The sequence below is a fragment of the Phascolarctos cinereus genome, unplaced genomic scaffold, assembly GCF_003287225.1.
Source record: "Phascolarctos cinereus isolate Bilbo 61053 unplaced genomic scaffold, phaCin_HiC Scaffold_726;HRSCAF=1367, whole genome shotgun sequence".
NCBI lineage: Eukaryota > Metazoa > Chordata > Mammalia > Diprotodontia > Phascolarctidae > Phascolarctos > Phascolarctos cinereus.
This window is the reverse complement of record NW_027556098.1, coordinates 386148982-386169605: the sequence shown is the minus strand read 5'-3', so window position 1 is coordinate 386169605 and position 20624 is coordinate 386148982. Positions and strand designations below refer to the sequence as shown.

At 43.1% G+C, this 20624-nt stretch overlaps 1 protein-coding gene across 3 annotated transcripts in view; it reads left to right on the top strand.

The window, feature by feature from the left end:
• Window positions 1-20624, top strand: part of TMEM51 (transmembrane protein 51) — a 74735-nt gene that overhangs the window by 9667 nt on the left and 44444 nt on the right. Inside the window, exon 2 of one of the 3 annotated variants that reach the window (XM_020973408.2) lies at window positions 10608-10665. The exons of the other annotated variants lie outside the window; for them this stretch is intronic. The gene's annotated coding sequence lies outside the window, so the exon portion shown is untranslated. The remainder of the gene's footprint in view (window positions 1-10607; window positions 10666-20624) is intronic. 3 annotated transcript variants of the gene reach the window in all.

Genomic DNA, 20624 nt, shown 5'->3' with positions numbered 1-20624 from the left:
AGACGTGATGAATGCTTGTTGAATCTAAATGCCCCAGTGGTCACAACAGGCTGCCAATTCCCTTCCCTTCCAATGGCAAACTCTTAGACTCTTTACTTTCCTTCTGCACTCAGCTCAAGGGCCAGAGCCAACAGGAAGCCTCTTCTAGTTTACCCCCCAATTAAGGCTTTCTCCCTTCTCTATCCTGTGTTTATTTATCGATTTATATTTTGTATCTTCCCTCCTCCCCATAAGACTGTACATCCTTGAGAGCTGGGTCGATTATGGCTCCTTTTTGTCTCCACCATTAAAGAGATTATAGAAAAGACATGGGAAACCCCAGAGAATTCTGAGTCCCCAAAGGTTGCTGCAGCTTTGCCAATCCAAGCTGTCCCAGCTCAGTACATCTAGAACACACCATCTCAGCAAGAAATGACTTTCAACTCTGGACCTAAGTGCAGAGTTATTTGGATGGCAGAAATACAAAAAGACCCAAAGGAGCCTCCAAGATTCAAAATTAATTGAAAAATTAATTCATCTCTACTATGTGCACTTCCCTACTGGGGGCACTGCCTTGCCTATAGTAGGGACTTAACAAATGCTTATGGGTTGCATCTTCAGCATCGGGGAGTGGCCATCTCTCAAAGGAAGGGAAAAAGATCTGGGATGTCTGCCTTGGGTACCATTAAAGCCAGAAGGCTCTTGCCTTTGGGGACTGGTGTGTTTTTGCCATCTTGTGCCCAGCCTGCCAGGAGAGATGCCCAAGCCCTAATTGTCACAGGGTGGGGGATGTAGTTTGTTGCCACTTTGTGGGGTACAGTCCCTCAAACTTCCTCCTTTTGGGTTGGCATTGGGAAACCACTAATGGTATGACTCTGGCTAATTACAGTTTGCAGCCTGGCACTGATGGTTGGGATTGTCTTTGAGTAATTATTGTTTTGAAAACAGTGATGGAGCCTGACAAATACCAATACTTCGGGGTAAACATTCTCTCACCGTCTGCCTCCCTTTTGGCTTTGCTATGCTAACTTGATTTGCTTGGGCTGGGCACAGTAAGGAAGGGAGGAAGGAGGAAACTGGATTTGTGGATTGGAATACTCTAGCTTGGTTGGAATACTCCAGCATGTCAGCCTTTTGAATACTTCTGGAGAGGTGCCCTAGGGAGCTAGTGTTTGCCAGAGGCAGATCTCTGACCCAGGTATTCCTGACTCTGAGTCTGGCTGTCCGTCAGACCAGGATGGTTCTATGCATCTCCAACAAGTGTTAAAAATTGAGAAGTTACTTTAGGTGGCAGGACTGTTTCAAAATCTTTAGTCCTTCCAGGGCTCTGTCCTTTTCTACATATTGAGCCCATAACTTTCCCTGGCCCTCTGTCTCGATGGTGTGTTTCCATAAGCCTAGTTGGCCTGAGGTACAGCAGGGCACAGTTCTAATGTCATCTTTATTATATCTCCCCTCCCAGAATAGCACCTATCACATGCTCTTGTACCCAGCAAGGGCCTTTGTTGGTGTTCAGTCCTTTCAGTCTTGTCTGACTCTTTCTGACCCCATTGGGGGTTTTCTTGGCATAGACAATGGAGTGGTTTGCCATTTCCTTCTCCAACTCATTTTATAGATGAGGAAACTGAGGCACAGAGGGTGAAGTGAATTGCCCAGGGTCACACAGCTAGTAAGTGTCTGAGACTGGATTTGAACTCAAGAAGATGAGTCTTCCACACTCCAGATCCACCTAGCTACCCTTGTAAATGCCTAATGCATGTTGTACTAAGGACCTCTATGCAAAGCCATCACTTTTGTAAATAACAGCTCAAAGTTCCTGGCCATCGGCTCATTAATTTTATTGTAACTCATATCAATCATTTACAAGGTGTCCCAAAAGTCTTAGTTATTAGAGCTTAAAACTGCACTAAGATTTTGCAGATATCTTATAATAAGCATTTACTACTTGCTAGGCATTGAGCTAAGTGCTAGAGATTTTCCTCCTCCCCCAAAAAGGCTTTAAGATTTTTGAATCTATAATAATCCTGTGAGGATACTGATACAAGTATTATCATCATTATTATTATTGTCCCTTTTATTTTTTAATTTTTAGGCAATTGGGGTTAAGTGACTTGCCCAGGGTCACACAGCTAGTAAGTGTCTGAGGCCTCATTTGAACTCAGGTCCTCCTGACTTCAGACCCAGTGCCCTATCCACTGTGCCACCTCATTGTCCTATCCACTGTGCCATCTCACTGCCCTCCAGGCTGCATTTCTAAACTCTAGAGTCTAAGATTGGAGGCTTGAGAAAAGAAAAAAATGAAAAAGTCAGTCTCTAATCATGTTCCGTTAGAGTGGGCATTCTTAAACTGGGGTCTGTGAAGTTGTTGTTAGGGTTTTGGTTTTAGCTTTGTTTTTACATATGCTGATAACTGTATTTCCATGTTATATGCAAATAATTTGCTTACCAAATTTGCAGGCGACACCAAGCTAGGTGGGATAGATAACATGCCAGAAGACAGAGGCAAGATCCAAAAAGGTCTTAGTAAACCAAAATGTAGGGCCAGATCTTTAAATAAAATGAGGTTTTAAGGGCTAAATGTAAAATCACGTAAGATTAAATCAAGTCTACAAGTAAAAGAAATCAACCTTATAAATACATGATGAAGGCTGTATGACTGGAGAATTTTTTTGAAAAAGGTATAATAATGATGTAATCACATTTATGGGGCAGCTAGGTGGTACAGCAGATAGAGTGCTGGGCCTAGAGTCAAGAAGACTCATCTTCTGAGTTCATGTATGGCTTTGGACACGTACTAGCTGTGACCTTGGGCAAGTCACTTCACCCTGTTTGCCTCAGTTTCCTCACCTGCAAAATAAGCTGGAGAAGGAAATGGCAAACCGCTCCAGTATCTTTGCCAAGAAAACCCCAAATGGAGTCATGAAAAGTCAGACACGGCCGAGAAATGACTCAGCAGCAGAAGTCGCATTTGTATAAGGCTTTAAGGTTTGCAAAGTACTTTACAAATATTATCTCATTTGATCCTCACAACAACCCTAGGAGGTAGATATTATTTTGTCCGTTTTATACATGAGGAAGCTGAGGCTGAGAGACGTTAAGTGATTTGCCCAGGCTCATACAGCTAGTTAGTGTCTTTAGGCAAGATTTGAACTTGGGTCTTGGTGACTTGAAGTCTAGCATTCTTACCCACTGTGTAGACTGCAAGCTTGGGTATGAGTCGATATCGTGATAGGGCAGCCCAAAATAAACCAGAAAAAAGCTGATGTGACTGTAGGCTACCATCAGAGGCTTGGGAAAGGGAGGTTGCAGTCCCACTGTGACTCTGGGCCCAGTGCTCTAATATCCTGCCTCAATAAAAGGGAAAATAATTTGAAATCCACCGCTGCCACCCTGATCACCTTTTGTTGTCTGAAATGAGAGTCCCTCGTATACACTGTGAATATCAGTGCCCTAAGCATGAGCAAACCTGCTTCTCACAACATTTATTACGCCTTTCCCTGCTGTCATATTGGCAGTTGAAATTATCAAAGTTTGGAAGTGCTCAGGGCCTTTATAAAAGCCCTGTATTTGTTTATCAGTAACTTCTTTGGGGCAGCTGGGTGGGGCATTAGATAAACCTCTGGTCCTGGAGTCAGGAAGATCTGAGTTCAAATCCAGCCTCAAACACTAACTAGCAGTGTGACCGTGGACAAGTCACTTAACCCCCCATTTGCCTTGGTTCCTCATCTATTAAATGGGGACATGCTGGAGAAGGAAATAGCAAACCACTCTAGTAGCTTTGCCAAGAAAACCTCACGGACAAGTCCATAGGTTCACCAAGAGTCAGACATGACTGCACAGCAACGACTTCCATGATTGCCCAAGGCAGGGGTGGAGACCCTGCGGCCTGGAGGCCACATGTGGCCTTCTAGGTCCTTGGGTGCGGCCTCTTGACTGAGTCCAAGTTCTACAGAACAGATCCTTTTCTTGAGGGAATTTGTTCTGTGAAGTTTGGATTCAGTCAAAGGGCCGCACTTGAGGACCTGGAGGGCCATGTGTGGCCTCGAGGTGGCAGGTTCCCCACCCTTGGCCTAAGGAGACATTGTAATGTTGTGGAAAGATAACTAGATAGGAGACCTGAGTCCCAAGGCAGCCCCTTCACCCTCACCCTGACTTACTTTGCAAAACTTTGGGTAGGACACCTGGCTCCTGATACTTTCTCTGGATCCCCATCACTTATTTAGCACAGTGTCCGACACAGTGCCTAACAGATACTTGTTGGTTGACTGACTGAGGGCATAAATTTTTTCCTCTATAAAATAAGGAGACTGAAATAAGTGGTCCCTCAAGTCCCTTAAAGCTCCAACATTCTCTGTTCTAAAATCACTCATTTCTAACATTGTTTGTTCCAAGCATCCTCTTGGCCCTTATAGCTGTAAAAGTTTGGGGTTTTTTATTTGTTTGGGTTTGTTTGGGTTTTTTCAAGGCAATTGGGGTTAATTGACTTGTCACACAGCTAGTAAGTATCAAGTGTCCGGTCTGAGACCGGATTTGAACTCAGGTCCTCCTGACTCCAGGGCCAGTGCTCTATCTACTGCGCCACTCAGCTGCCCCACTGTAAAAGTTTTATATTCTAAGATGGGGGAATGGGCTTCCTAACCATTTTTGTGTCATGAGTTCCTTTATCCACAGGCTCATAAAGCCTGGGGCCCCTTTCTCAGAATAATGTTTTAAATTCATGAGATGAAATACAGAGGACTCCAGAGGAAATCAATTATATTGAAATACTATATATATATATATATATATATATATATATATATATATATATATATATATATATGTGTGTGTGTGTGTGTGTGTGTAAATATATACATACACATACATGCATATATACACATATATACATATATGTGTGTATACAGACGCACACGTATATATATTTTAAAGTTCGCTGATCCCAGGCTAGAATACCTGCTCCCCAAGGCCTTTCTTTATCCAGCTCAGCCAATATTGTCCAAAAGCCTCTCCAGTTCTAAAGTTCTAGGTTCTCTGTTTCTAGGAGATAGATCCTCCCGATTACCCCGTGTACCAATGTTATTAGCAGTCAGCTCCAATGCCTTCTTCGTTTTGCTGTTAGGAAGCTAAGGGCAGCCTTGATCAGCTTTGGTTTCTGTTAGGGGGCTTTGCCTCAGCCAGGTTGATTTAAAGATCGCTCAGCTCCTCCATCCTGTACATCAGCTGCTGACTCATCACCCTGACCCGGCAAGGATGCTGCTACCAGTCTTTGAAGTTTTCACCCGACCTGTTGTCTCTTGCCTGGTGTGAGCTCATTGCTGGGATATTCCTGGGGTTACTCCCTGCTGTGAACCTGTTCCCTCAAATGAAGGTTCAGGTTGAAGATGAGTAGGCTTAAAAGGGGTTGAAATAAATTCCTGGATGACAGACTTGTAAACAGTCACTCCAGGAAGCTACAGAGCTTGGGGCTCTCAGCCTTGCCCTTCTGAGGTTAATGTGGGTGAGGACAGCCAGGCTGTTGGGGCCCCCAAACTGTCCCTTTGTGCCTTTGTCAGGCAGACCTCCAGGAGGAGCAAGTCCTCAATCTGTCTTGACCCTGGAATGTATTTCTTACAGTGTTATGCCTAGGGGGGAAATAATACTATTTAATATGTCTCTGTCTGTCTGGCTCTGTCTCTGTCTGTCTCTCCTTATCCTGAACTTGACAAAACCCAGAAAGTATGAGGATTTCCATATACAAGGAAGAATAGAAAAGGAGGATTGTACGTGAAACCTTGAAGCCTCAGTGGGTTGGTTTTGTTTTGTTTTTTTAAGCATTTGACACATCCAGCTCGTTAATTCCAGAACTGTCCTGCTTGTCTGTGTTTCCCTCTGAGCTTCTTTCTCTTCTGTCCTTTTATGTGGCATCTGTATCATTACCCTCCTTTCTCCCCTCTAGCTCTATTCTCCCTCCCCCCACAAAAAAACCCTAAGCCCAAACTTCTCTTTTAGCTAGTTAGCATAGTGAAGGAAAATAAATTCACATCCCCAAAAATGTGCCTCTTTCTTCATCTCTTAGTCTGTCTCCTCTCTGTTAAGAGATGGGGGATGCATACTTAATTATCAGTCCTCTAGCTCAGTAGATGTCTTACTCAAATGGAAAAGAAGTCACTAAACCATACATAAGGCTCTGTGCTGGCCACAGTGACTTAGAAAACCATGTATTAATGGTATCTGTTTTATTGCATTTTTGTTTATTTTGTTTAAAATGTTTCCCAATTATCTTTTTACATGGTTCAGCCACACTTCGGGAGTGTTGGGTACAGGATGTGTTTGACACTTTTGCTCTAAATCATGCCAACCTCCTATTTTATAGCTGAGGAAAATGAGGTACAAAAGATAAGTTGATATACACATCCAGAGAAAGAACTATGGAGTCTGAATGCAGATCAAAGCATACTATTTTCATTTTTTTGTTGTTTTTGTGACTTCCCTTTTGTTCTGTTTTTTGTTTTGTTTTGTTTTTTTACAAGACTAACGTGGAAATGTGTTTACATGATTACACATCTATAACCTATATCAGACTACTTGCCATCTTGGGGAGGAAGAATGGGAAGGAGAGAGGGAGAAAAAATTTGGGAACTCAAATCTTATAAAAAATGAATGGTGAAACTATCTTTACATGTAATTGGAAAAAAAATTGCTATTTACAGAAAGAAAAAAAAAAAGATGAGCTGACCAGCCCAGGGTCACATTGCTAGTAACAGAGTTCAGATTCCAACCCAGATCTCCTCCCAGTCCATCTCACCATGGTGCTCATGGGATGGCTGTCTGGGGTCTGTCTGGGGTCGAGGATAGCCATTATGTAGTCCAGGTTTGTGGATGGAGACCTATGACCCCAGGGCTTCTGAGTCTGGACGCATACTCTCACCTACGTGATCTCATTTGGCTCAGGTTAGAACAGTTCACAGTTTCATAATGCTTTAATTATTATAAAGCACTTGTCTCAGCAAAACTGTGAGATAGTTGGTATGAATATTATTATTCCTATTTCACAGATGAGGAAACTGAGGCTTGGAGAAATACAGTGTCTTAGATCACACAGTTGGTAATTATCAGATCAGGGATTCTAACTTAAGCCTCATGACTCTTATGTCTGGCTCTCTTCCTTCGAATTTCAGTGTATTTTCACTGGCTGTCCCCCATTCCTAAAATGTCCACTATCCTTCAGAATCCCCCTCTCTCTTTTCCCTGGCTTCCTTCAAAGTCTCAGCTAAAATGTCATCTTCCATTTTTATTTTAATTTTCAGTTCCAGATTCTTTCCTTCCCTCCATTCCCTCCCCTACCTATTGAGAAGATAAGAATATGATACTGATTAGACATATGAAGTTACATAAAACATTTTTATTTTAAAATCCCATCATATGCAAAAGAAGCTTCACAATCATCCTCCCTGCTAGTGCTTTCTCTCTGAGATTATCTTCAATCACCCTATATATTTATTTTTAGTTTTCAACATTCACTTTTATAAGATTTTAAGTTCTAAATTTCCCCTTCCTCCCCTTTCCCCTCCCCAAGATGGCATGCAGTCTGATATAGGCTCTCCATGTACAATCATATTAAACATACTTCACACATTAGTCATGTTGTGAAAGAAGAATCAGAAGAAAAGGGAAAAACCATGAGAATGAAAGAACAAAAAAAAGAGAGAAAATAGTATGCTTCCATCCGCATTTAGACTTCATAGTTCTTTCTCTAGATGTGGAAAGCATTTTCCATTATGAGTCTTTTGGAATTGTCTTAGACCATTGCATTGCTGAGAGGAGCTAAGTCTATCAAAGTCAGTCATCACACAATGTTGCTGTTACTGTGTATAATGTTCTGGTTCTGCTTACTTCACTCAGCATCAGTTCATGTAAGTCTTTCCAGGTTTTTCTGAAATCTGCCTTCTCATCGTTTCTTATGAAACAATAGTATTCCATTACATTCACATGCCCCAACTTGTTCAGCCATTCCCCAATTGATGGGTATCTCCTCAATGTCCAATGCTTTGCCACCACAAAAAGAGCTGCTGTAAATATTCTTATACACGTGGGTCTTTTTCCCTTTTTTGTGTTCTCTTGGGATCAAGTCACCTTGTATAAATCTTAAATGTATGTAGTTGTTTGCATGTTGTCTTTTGCTTCCTCTACCCCTCCTTGTCTCGCAATGTAAGGTCGTAGAAGGCAGGAATTGTTTTTGCCCTTTTCAGCACAGTGCCTAGCACATAGTAGGTGCTTAGTAAATATTGAATAGTTGATTGATTTGGGACCCCAGTGCTCAGCACAGTGCCTGGCAGAAAGGCTTAACAAATGCTTGTTGGTTGATTAAATAAGAGTTTGCATTGCTTGCTTTAACATTCCTAATCTATTCTGTGAGCCAGGAAGCACAAGGATTACTCTTTCCATTTTACAGATGAAAAAAAACTCACATAGCCTGCAAGCTCCCTGCTCATTTAGCCACCATAAGACCTCTCAGTGTGAGCTCAAGTCTTCCATTCCTTGGTAAGATCCAGCTCACTTAAATCCCCATCAAAGGTCCCCTTCTACCAACCTGTTGTTTGTGACCACTTCCTAGCAAATGGCCTCTCCTGAAACTGTTTTTAGTAGGAATCCTGGGAAGTACTTTCCCTGGGATTTTGCATGAATGAATCCATCCAATTCATGCATTTATTATGCTACTTCTATGAGAGAGACCTGATGCTAAGGGCTAGGTATACCAAGACCAGATTCCTGCCCTCAAAGGGACATTTAAACAGGTCTGTAAATCCAGTATGATTTGGGGCAGGAGAAAGCACAGGCAGCTGGGGGAATTGGGAAAGGCTTCCAGTAAGAGGTGCCCTTAATTGGACTCTGAAGAACGATAAAGTTTCTACAAGGTACAAGTAAGGAGGGAACGGCATTCCAGGTAGACAGGTCTACGCGTACAAAGGCAGGAAGGTAAAAGATACAATTCTGAATTCAGGGACCAGTAAGACGGCTTGATGGGGGGAGGGGTGGGGGAGAGGTTGTAAATGTGAAATAGGTCTGGAAAGCTGAGAAATTTGATGATAGGCAGCTATTGAAGATTGTCATGAGCCCTGGAGTGAAGCAGCCAGATCTGTACTTTAGGGGGATGATCTTGGCAGCTGTGTGGCAGAGGGATTACATTAATTAGGTTCCTGTTGCTTCCTTCTTGTATCTGCCTTCTATACAAGCAGCAGGGGACCTACCAGACAGTTTTCCTCTTCCAAGGCATATCTCCTTCGTTGATAAATGGTCTAATTAATCCATTTCTATAAAACTTTTACAATGTTAAACTTGTCTCTTGTTAATGAGTTTAATCCTCACAACAACTTTGTAAGGCAGGTTATGAAGCTATTACTATTATCATCCTTGTTTTACAGATGGGGAAACTGAGGCACAGAGAGGTTTTTTTTTTTTTTTTTTTGTGTGTGTGTGTGTGTGTGTGTGTGTGTGTGTGTTTGTTTTTTTCTTGTTGTTGTTTTTAGTAAGAAACCAGTGTGGTACAGTGGGAGGATCTCTGGATCTGGAGATAGAGCTTCAGGGTTGGAATCCTGGTTCTGCTATTTGCTACCTTACTTGACCCTGGGAACAAGTCATTTTGCCTAGGTGGTTTACTCTGGATAGTTTCTTCATCTGTAAAATGAAGAGATTGGCCTAGTTGATCTCTGAATTTGTTTCCACCTCATAATCTGTGGTCTTAAGTGATATCACCAGGGTCACTCAGCTAGTCACTGGCAGAATCAGAACTTGAACCCAGGTCTTTGGAACCCTAAGCAAGTGCTCTTTCAGACTGTGGTATTACCTCATTTCTGCTACCTATTCCACACTTGTTTTTCCTACATTCCAAACCCAACCTAGCCATTTATGGTGGACCTTGGATAAGTCACCCCATTTCTCTGGGCCTCGGTTTTCTCATCTGTAAAATGAGAAGGTAGGAAGGAGTGATTTCTAAGCTCTGTTTTAGCTTTAACTCTAACCCTTTGACTCTTAATATGATACTTTGGCTGGGGAAGGCCAGTAAGGAAGGCTTCCCATCTGTTGCCCCTTTGCCACAGTCCTAAAGTGACCTTTGAGCCCAACATAGTAAAGTGTTTAGGCCTGTCTTCCCTTGTTAATAATGTCCTATTATACATACATATAGATAGATAGATAGATAGATAGATAGATAGATAGATAGATAGATAGATATAGATATACACGTATACACACACGTACACATCTTGTTTGTATATATATATATAGTATATATATATATATATATTTATATATATATGTATACATACACACATATACACACACACATAAACATACATCTTGTTTGTATATATTTGTTTACATGTTGACTCCCCCATTAAATTGTAAGGTCCTTGAGCTTTTTTTGTATCCCCAGTGCCTAGCACACAGTAGGTACTTAATAAATATTTGTTGATTAGTTGAGAAGAGTAGAGCTGAGGGGATGGGGGTATCTTCTTCAATCTGGCCACAGGTAGACTTGAGCTTTCATAAAGAAAAGCTTTTAATGTTTTTGGATTGAGGAAGGAAGATGGGTAGTTGTTTACCACTTTCCAGAATTCTTAAAACTCTTTCTTTTCTCTTCTGGTGAGCAGTACCTTGTGTCCGCTATCTCTGACCACTGATACATCCAACACGTTCTGAATGGCATGGGTGAGTCAAGGATCCATCCCCATTACATATCCCTGTGGGCTTCCTAGGGATTTGGAGTCAGAGGGACCAGGGTCTACTTACTGGGTCATTTTCAACAAGTCACCTCACTGGGCCTCAGTTTCTTCATCTATAAAAAAAGAAAGAGTTGGACTAAATGGCCTTTGTGGTCCTTTTTAACTCTTAAAATTCTCTGAGCCTTTTCACTGGCTTTGGTCCCACTAAGTGCCCTTCATTTGCTGCTGCTAGGAATACTATTTTACACAGTCTGGTCTCTGGGATGCCAGTCGTGGTATATCTCTAAGCTCAGATCTTGCTAAAATGCAAAGCCCTTTGTTTTTCTCACGTTCGCTACCCCTGTTTGGGTGGACCAGGCTGAGAGAATGCATTCTACAAGGTTTGCCATGTACTTTCCTATCCACTCCTAGAGGAAGGGAGAGTAAATTGGTATTTATCCCCATTTTACAGATAAGGGAAATAAAGCTTAAAGATTAAGTAATTTGGGCTGGAACCTGGAACCCAGACCTCCCAAGAACAAGTCTAGTGTTCTTTCCATAGGAACTTGAACTGTGCTAGAACACTGAACTTGGAGTCAGGAAGACCTGCCTCAGACCTTTCCAGCTAGGTGACCTTGGAGAAGTCACTTGCCCCTTTTGTGTACTCAGTTTCCTCCTGTGTAAAATGAGGAGGTTGGAATTGATGATTTCTATGATTCCTTCCAACTCCAAATGTGTGAGCCAATGATCTCTTCTTTCCCCTCCCTTGACAACCTTATATTCGGATAAGTCTAGGCAGCCGGGGGTATTTAAGTTTGGAGAAGAGAAGTCTGGGGCTGGAGCTGGGGAGGGGGAAGGAGAAACACTGGACCGAACATCTATGTTTACATATTTCGAGTATAGTCACGTTTATTCTGCTTGGCCCCAGAAGACAGAACAAGGAATAAGTGATAAGGTGGAAGTTATGGGGAGGCAGATTTTGGCTCAGTGTAAGGAATGACTTTCTAATAATTCTAAGGTCTAACAATGGAATGGGCTGCCTTGATGAGTAGTGAGCTCCTTGTCACTGGAAGTATTCAGGTAGAGGAAGGATGACCTAAACTTAAGGATCTGTGAACTTGGCTTTTAAAAAATATTTCAATGAATAGGTTTCAACATAATTGCTTTCCTTTGTAATCCTCTGTATTTTATCTTAGACACTTAAAAACATTGTTCTGAGAAAGGGGACGATAAGCTTTGCCCCCTTTTTGCCAAAGGGGTCCAGGACTCAAAAAAAGGTTAAGATCCTCTGGACTAGGGGGTGGAGAGGTAGATGGCGGTACAATACATGTGGGAAGGATGCAAAGAAGGATACTTTTTTGATCACTTGTGTTAACTGTACTTATTTTTAATGCCAGGAAATTCCATTCCATGAGACAGGCATTTGTGAAGTGGACTGATTAACTCTCCCCGGTATTTATGAAGCATTTCCCAGGTGTACAAAGAGCACCGTGCCGGGCACAGGGGAGAAATAGGGTGTTTAGATAAGAATGGCCCTTCTTTCACGAATGGGGTTTAAGACTTTCATTCTTTCAAAGAATGTTATTGTTATTCAGTCATGTCTGACTGACTCTTTGTGACCACGTTTGGGGTTTTTTTGGTAGAGATACTAGGGTTGCCATTTCCTTCTCCAGCTCATTTGACTGGTGAAGAAACTGAGGTAAACAGGGTAAAGTGACTTGCTCAGGGTCACACAGCTAGTAAGTGTCTGAGGCTGGATTTGAACTCGGGAAGATGAGTTTTCCTGACTCCAGGCCTGGTGCTCTATCCACCCCCAAAGACATCGTTGAGGGGAACGATCCTTTTGGCAAAAGGGCCCGACATTCCTTCTGCACCCAACTTCAACCACTGATCCACTAGATTGGATAAGACACTGCCCCTGCCCTCGTGAGGCTTACAGTCTAATCATGAGATACAGGGACAGCATGTCAACATGAGGGAAATCAGGCACTGTTTTTCAGGCAGACTCTGCCAGATGTTGGGTTGGCTTTGGCCCCTCATCTGACAGAGGGAGGAGGGGATGTCTGGATGAGGTCAGGCTTTAGATGATTTTAAGGGCCCTTCTAACCCCAAATCTCTGATTTTTGGTACTGGAATGGTCTCTGCTCTCTGGCTCATCCTCCAGACATTCAGCTGAAGACTAGACATCTTTTGTTTGTCAGGCCCTTCTCCCCAGCCTTGTTTCCTGTAAACAGACTTTTGCTGTTCCTTATCACAGAGCCTATCACCCCCACTCCAGCTTTCCCCACTGCTCCCTCCTCACTCCTCTCTGCTTTTCCTTCAGACCGCTGTGCACTCGCTTTCTTACCCCAGAAGTCTTCCTTAGGAAGCTTGCCACATTCCAAAGAGTTCTCTAACTCATTCCCAGCTAGCCCCTTTCACTTGGATGCTGGGCAGAATTGTTCCAGGCTGTGAAACAGAATTCCTTTCCCAGAGAAACCACCAAAGGGGGCTGGGATGGCAGCAAGCTGAAATCCTGCTGTCCAGTTATTCCGAACATCATCCCATCCATCCCCTGTGGGTTGAGTAACTAGTGAGGCTTTGAAGACTGACTCTGGGAAACCTTTAACCTAGTAGGAAACTCACATCTTCACTGCTGAGATTTGACAGCATGGGTGCATGAAGAACATCACTCTAGAAGGAAAGAGTCATCCTTTCTTTTCTTTTTTAATTAATTGATTTATTTTAGTTTTTAACATTGACTTCCACAAACTTTTGAGTTTTAAATTTTCTTCTCCCTCCACTCCTCTTTCCCCAAGGGGCGCGCAATCTGATATGGGCTCTACATATACATTCCTATTAAACATATTTTCACATTAGTCATGTTGTAAAGAAGAATTAGAACCAATAGGAGGAACCAGAAGAAAGAAGAAACAAAACAAAACAGAAGAAAAAAAAGAGCAAATAGTGTGCTTCGATCTGCATTTAGACTCCATAGTTCTTTCTTTGGGTGTGGATAGCATTTTCCATCATGAGACTTTTGGAGATGTCTTAGATCCTTGCATTGCTAAGAAAAGCTGAGTCTATCAAAGTTAATCATTGCACAATGTGGCTGTTATTGTGTACAATGTTCTCCTGGTTCTGCTCCCTTCACCTAGCATCAGTCCATAGAAGTCCTTCCAGGTTTTTCTGAAGTCTGTTTGCTCATCATTTCTTATAGCACAATAGTATTCCATTACATTCATATACCACAACTTGCTCAGCCATTCCCAATTGATGGGCATTCTCTCAGTTTCCAATTCTTTGCCACCACAGAAAGAGCTGCTACAAATATTTTTGTACATGTGGATCCTTTTCCCATTTTTATGATCTCTCTGGGATACAGCCCTAGACGTGCTATTGATGGGTCAAAGGGTATGCACATTTTTATAGCCCTTTGGGCATAGTTCCAAATTGTTCTCCCGAATGGTTGGATCAGTTCACAACTCCACCAACAATGTATTAGTGTTCCAATTTTCCCACATCTTCTCCAGCATTTATCATTTTCCTGTTTTGTCATGTTGGCCAATCTGATAGGTGTGACTGTGTACCTCAGAGTCGTTTTGCTTTGCATTTCTCTAATCAGTAGTGATTTAGGGCATTTTTTCATATGCCTTATACATGGCTTTAATTTCTTCATGTGAAAACTGCCTGTTCAAATCCTTTGACCGTTTATCGATTGGGAATGGTTTGCATTCTTTTAAATTTGACTTAGTTCTCTATATATTTTAGAAACGAGGCCCTTATCAGACATACTGGTTGTAAAAATTCTTTCCCAGTTTTCTGCTTCCCTCCTCAGCTTGGTTTCATTGACTTTGTGCAAAAACTTTTCAATTTAATATACTCAAAATTATCCATTTTGCATTTCATAATGTTTCCATCTCTTGTTTGGTCATAAGTTCTTCTGTTCTTCATAAATCTATTTATGAAGAACTATTCCTTGCTCTCCCAGTTTGCTTATAGTATCAGCCTTTATATCTAAATCATGAACCCATTTTGACTTTATTTTGGTATATGGTGTAAGATTTTGGTCTGTGCCTAGTTTCCGCCATACTCTTTTCCAGTTTTCCCAGCAGTTTTTGTCAAATAGTTAGTTCTTATCCCAGAAGCTGGGAGAGTCTTCTTTTCTTTTGGATAACAGTGTCTAGTTGGTGGAGTACTAGGAACTCCTGGGCCTGCATTTGGAGGACCTGAGTTCAAATCTGACCTCAGACATTTATTAGCTGTGTGACCCTGGGCAAGTCACTTAACTCTAAAAAAAGAGAAGAAGAGAAAAGAAAAAGTTGACTCTAAGGTCCGTCCAGCTCCAATTCTAGCATCAAAGGGTTTGCCATGCCTAGGGAACCCAAGACCCAGAGACTGGAAGGGCCTTAGCCACAGCCACACTGCTAGGATCTAGAGTTCCAGGCCAGGTCCCTTGACTCCAAACACAGAGCCTTTGTCATTAATGCTCTTCTGTCTCTCCTGTAGTGTGCATGCATGCATGAATGACCGACGGGAGCGTTTGTTCTGTGTGGCAGACGTAGCGCCAAATTCTGGGGACACAAAGTGAGAAAATCTCTGTTCTTACAGAGCTTATCCTCTGAAAGCGGAAAGATTACACTTTTAGAGGCGAGATGGTCAGGGAAGGGTGTCCCAGAAGGCAGAAGGGATGGTAAGTAAGTGCAGTCTTATGACCGCCTAATGGGCATAATTGTAGCATCACTTTGATTACTCTTTCTGGAGAATAAACAAATTTGGCCAGAGTAATTTATACAGAGATATGGGGAGAAGAGTCTGTGAAGGTAGGCGAGGTCAGATTATACAAGATCTTGCATACTAGGCTAAGGAATTTGGAAGTTATCCTCTAGGCTATTTTAAGTTGTTTTGTTTTGTTTGTTTTGTTTTGTTTTTCCAGTCTTGTGGGATGATTCTTGACCTCATTTGACGTTTTCTTGACAGAGATCCTGGAGTGGCTTGCCATTTCCTTCTCCAGCTCATTTTATAGATGAGAAAACTGAGGCAAACAGGGTGAAGTGACTTGCCCAGGGTCACACAGCTAATAAGTGTCTGAGGCTAGATTGAACTCAGTAAGATGAGTCTTCCTGGCTCTAGACCTGGCACTTTATCTGCTGCACCACCTGCTGCCTTCCTCTAGGCTTTAGGGAAGGCATTAATGGCTTTTGAGCTGGGGAGTGGGATCAAAGCAGTATTTTAATCTGCCAGAAGGACTTTTAGAGTAGGCCTGGAATGGACTGGACTGGTTTGAGGGTCATGGTGAAGGCTGAATCCTTAAGGCACTGTGGCTAAAGACAGTGATGACTCTGAGTGCCTCAGTCTGTGTTTGGGCTACCTCGGGGAAGAGGGAATTCCCTTTCCCTTGAAGGGGAAGCAAAGGCCAGAGGTCTACTTGTCTGATATGGTGGAGGGAAGTCTCATTCGATTATTGGTTGAACTGGACGGTCTCTGATATTCTGGGATGCTGGGTCTGGGTAACTGGAACAGTGCTGGTACCATGAACAGCAAGGAGCAAATCAGTCGATAAACATACATTAAGCACCTACTGTGTATCAGCGCAGCACTAAGTGCTAGAGATACCCCAAAGAAGTGAAAGATAGTTGTTATGGAGTCGTTTTTCAGTCGTGGAAATTGCAAAGAGTCAAATTGAGGTTTGACATCAGGAAAAGCTTCTTAAGAATTGTTCAGTTGTTTCAGCTGTGTCCAATTCCCTGTGACCCCATTTGGGGTTTTCTTGGCAGAGATACTGCAGTGGTTTGCCATTTCCTTCTCCAGCTCATTTTACAGATGAGGAAACTGAGGCAAACAGGGTGAAGTGACTTGCCCGGGGTCACATAGCTAGTAAATGTCTGAGGCTGGATTTGAACTCATGAAGAGGAGTCTTCCTGACTCCAGGCCTGGCCCTGTATCCGCTGTGCCACCTAGCTGCCTATCTGGCCCCAAAGAACTCACAATCTATTTGGGGGAGACAGCATGCAAACAAAAATATGCAGACAAGCTACATATACGATAAGGAGAAAATAATTAATGGAGCGAAGGCACTAGAATTAAGAGAGAAAAAACATGGAATTTGAAGAGAGGAGACTAGGGTTTGTGCCTCAGTGATGCTACTTACTTCCTCTCTTACTCTTGGCAAGCCACTTGGCCTCCACAGTCCTCAGTTTCCTCATCTGTAAAATAGTAATACTACTAATAGGTAACATTTATATATTACATTTCCTATCTACAAAATGCTTTATCTATATGATCTCATTTGATAATAATAAATTGGTAATACAGGCTCATTAGATCAGGACCCTTCACTCATAGTGGACCAGGACAAGGGATGTACAGCTAGAGATTGCTCGAGTGACAGATTAATATGGGTATATGAGTGTTGCTACTGAGTCTAAAGGAATTCTGTCAATGGCTGTGCTTAGCCTTATCTACAAACCTGAAGATTGGTGCTTTTGTGAAAGATTCCAGCTCTTTTTGTCTACTTTGGTATAAAACTCCACAGACTCTTTTTTTTTTAACCCTTATCCTAATCTGTCCTCCCTTCTATCCCCCCCCCTTTCTCTTTTCCACTTCCCCTTCTATTTTCCTGTCGAGCAGGATAGATTTCTATATCCCATTGCCTGTATATCTTATTTCTCAGTTGCATGTGAAAACAATTTTTAACATTTGTTTTTAAAACTTTGGGTTCCAAATTTTCTCCCTTCGTCCCTCCCCACCCACCCTCATTGAGAAGGGAAGCAACTCAATACAGGTTATACATGTGTAGTCATGCAAAACACTTCCATAGTAGTCATGTTGTGAAAAACTAAGTATATTTCCCTTCATCTTATCCCTGTCCCCTCCCCCTGTTTATTCTGTTCTCTCTTTTGACCCAGTTCCTCCTCAGAAGTGTTTGCTTCTGATTAACCCCTCCCCCAATCTGCCCTCCCCTTTATCATCCCCCCTCTCTTGTCCCCTTCCCCCCTATTTTCCTGTAGGGCAAGATAGATTTCCATACCCAATTGAGTCCACAGACTCTTAACACCCGTGGGCCATCCAGAACCAGTTGACAGCTTGGACTGAGTGAATTTCCAGGGATTCATCTGTGTACTCTGGTATAAGGGCTTGCCAGTCCCTTTTCAGAGCTGCTCCTCCCCCTTCGGTGTCCACCTGTCCTCCAACTCTCACCCGTGGCTCCAAGAAGCTGTAGTATACACGGCAGCCACACCCCAGTAAAGCCATCTTGGCAGACAGGCTAAACCAGGTTAAGGGTAACTGACAGGGCTCAAACCCATAGGTGACTTATGGGGATGTCTGCTCAAGCATGTGAAGACTTCCCTGGTGGAATGGGCAGATTAGAACAATTTGTTCCACCAGCTGTGAAGGCAATTGGAGCAGGTACTGTGGAGTGCTTACACTGCAGGGGCGGGGAACCCGCACCCCGAGACCACATCTAGCCCTCTAGGTCCTCAAGTGCAGCCCTTTGACTGAATCCAAGCTGGCTTAGAGCTTGGTCAGACATCAGAGATGCCACGGTTATCCTTTGCATCTTGGGGCATTGCCAGTCATCTTGACTTTTGTCTTGCCACTGGACTTTGATGACTGGAAGAGAGAGTGAGGCTGGAGACTTTACGCCACCTTCCCTCACTTAAATCCAATGCCACCCTGCCTCACTTAAATCCAATTTATGCACAAGTCAAGATATCACCCCATGATGTCATTGGTCATCTTCGAAAATGAAGGGTAAAGGGGCAGCTAGGTGGTACGGGGGATAGGGCACTGGCCCCGGAGTCAGGAGGACTTGAGTTCAAATCTGGCCTCAGTCACGTAGTGGCTATTGAAGAGGTCTAGGGGTTTTGGGGTGCTGGGACCCCAAGATCGCGGTACCAGGCCCTGCTGAATGAATTCAACTCAAATCTTCTTCAGCCAGAGGAAAAGTTTATTAGTGATAAATCACAGAGGCCAGGTGATGCCCATAAGGACAGGCGGGCATGAGAAAGGCTCAGCCTTTGGGGCACGAGAATTCTCAGCATCTGAATGAGGGCGGAGGTGGATCTTAAATACTAAAGTTAACATTGGGTGGCCAGAGAAGGGGGTTGGGGAAAGGGTCTAGGTAAGAATTCTAATTGGGGAGGTCAGAGAGATTGAATAGACAATGGAAATAGATAATGGAGGGAACAGGAAGGCAGAAGTTTGAAAGGCATCTGCACAAAATCAAGGTGGGGCTAGGACTTTCAAAAGGAGATAAAGGAAGGCCTTTCTGTAGCCTGTAGACAAAAGGGAGCCTAAGGCTTTCAAAGGGAGATGAGGGGAGTTGATTAGGAAATTTGAAGGTTCAAGGGTTTTCCTGGGTCCTGTAGACAACAGGAGCCAGATTCTATTCAGGGCAAGGGTTGAAGGTGCATCTGAATAAGATCTAAAGGTAAGCTAGGGCTTTTAAGGGGAGATAAGAGTTGGGGTCTGTAGACAGCTTGGAGCCAGAATCTCTTTGGGGCAAAGGCAAAAATCTTGTCTTGGGCCCTGCCTCCATCAGCTATGTGACCTTGGGTAAGTCACTTAAAGCCGATAGCCTAAGAAAAAAAGAAAATGAAGGCTGAATAACAGCTATGGGAGTGGATTCAGTTCCCACCACCAAGTCAAAGTGTGGACCTAGGGATGGCCGTCAGGTGGAGAAGACACATGGCGCACCATTTTTGTGTCTGTGTTCCACTTGGTCGTGGTATGGCGTAAATAGAGCGCTAGTCTTCGAGTCCTGGGTTCATGGTCTGTCCCTGACACAGCTTGGCCGTGTGGCCTTATTAATCTCCCAGGGCCCTAGATAAATCTCTCCGATTTTGTTCCAGTGACGTTGCTGAGTTGCCTCAGTGGAGGGACAAGGAGTGAGCTTCCCACTCTGATGAGTTCTAATCCCTGCCTCTCCTTCCCCAAAATAGCGCTGTCTAGGGCCTGGCGTATAATTACCCAATAAGCCTTGTTGTCAGCTTAAGCTGAGTGTGGCTGCATCTCCCTTCCTTAATTACCCCCAATCCTAGTGTTGTGAGAAAAGTATTTTGTAAACGTTAAAGTGATTTAGAAATACACATTGCTGTTGCTAATAATCATAGTAAGAGACAAGTCAGAAGGAAAGCTGATTTGGATTGGGGGTTTGGGTCCTTATGCCCTACGCTAAGCAAACCAGCCCCGTCTGGTCCCACCAGCTTGATTCCAACAGTAGTTATTAGCTGATGGAAGATATGTCATTAATCAGTGACAGATGGCAATGACTGGATCTGGGGATGGGGCTGAGTTGCTCTTTGCTCTCTTATTCACTGAGGCATGATGCCCAACCCTAGGGCTGCTGAAAGCCCTGAGGCTGCATTGGTCAGTCAAACATCCCCACTCCTGAACCACTCATTTATGTGCAGCCTTAGGAAATGGCAGAGAACACCTGAGGTTAAGTCCCTGCTCTCACAGGGGCCACAACCCTAATGTATGTTCCTGGGCACCAGTCTGTATTTACACTCTTCATGGTGGTGCTGATTCAGTATGCATGAATGAGGAAGGAGGGAAAGACTTAGCCATGGAGAGAAGAGAAGCTGTTCAGGGTAAACTTAAAACCCAAAAACCCAAACCTCAAATCTTGTAAACTTTGAGCTGAGAAAAGTCTCAGAGGCCTTCTAATCCAGCCCAGAACTGAACAAAATCTCCTCTTGAACATCATCAGGAAGTGGTCATCTACTTTGCTTGAAGATCTGCAGGGAAGGGGAAATTTACAAGCCTTTGAGGCAGCGATCATGGCTCACTGTTTGAGAGTACTTCATTATATTGTTCAGAAATCTGCCTTGGGGATGCTCCTAATTCTGCCCTCAGAGGCCAAGCAGAAGTAGCCTCTGTCGAAGGATTGCAGGCTAGAGCTTTGCAGTTGTGGGAGGATTATATTAGGACAAGCAACTGATTTGTCTTCATCTTGTGATTGTATGTATGTGCTCCTACTGA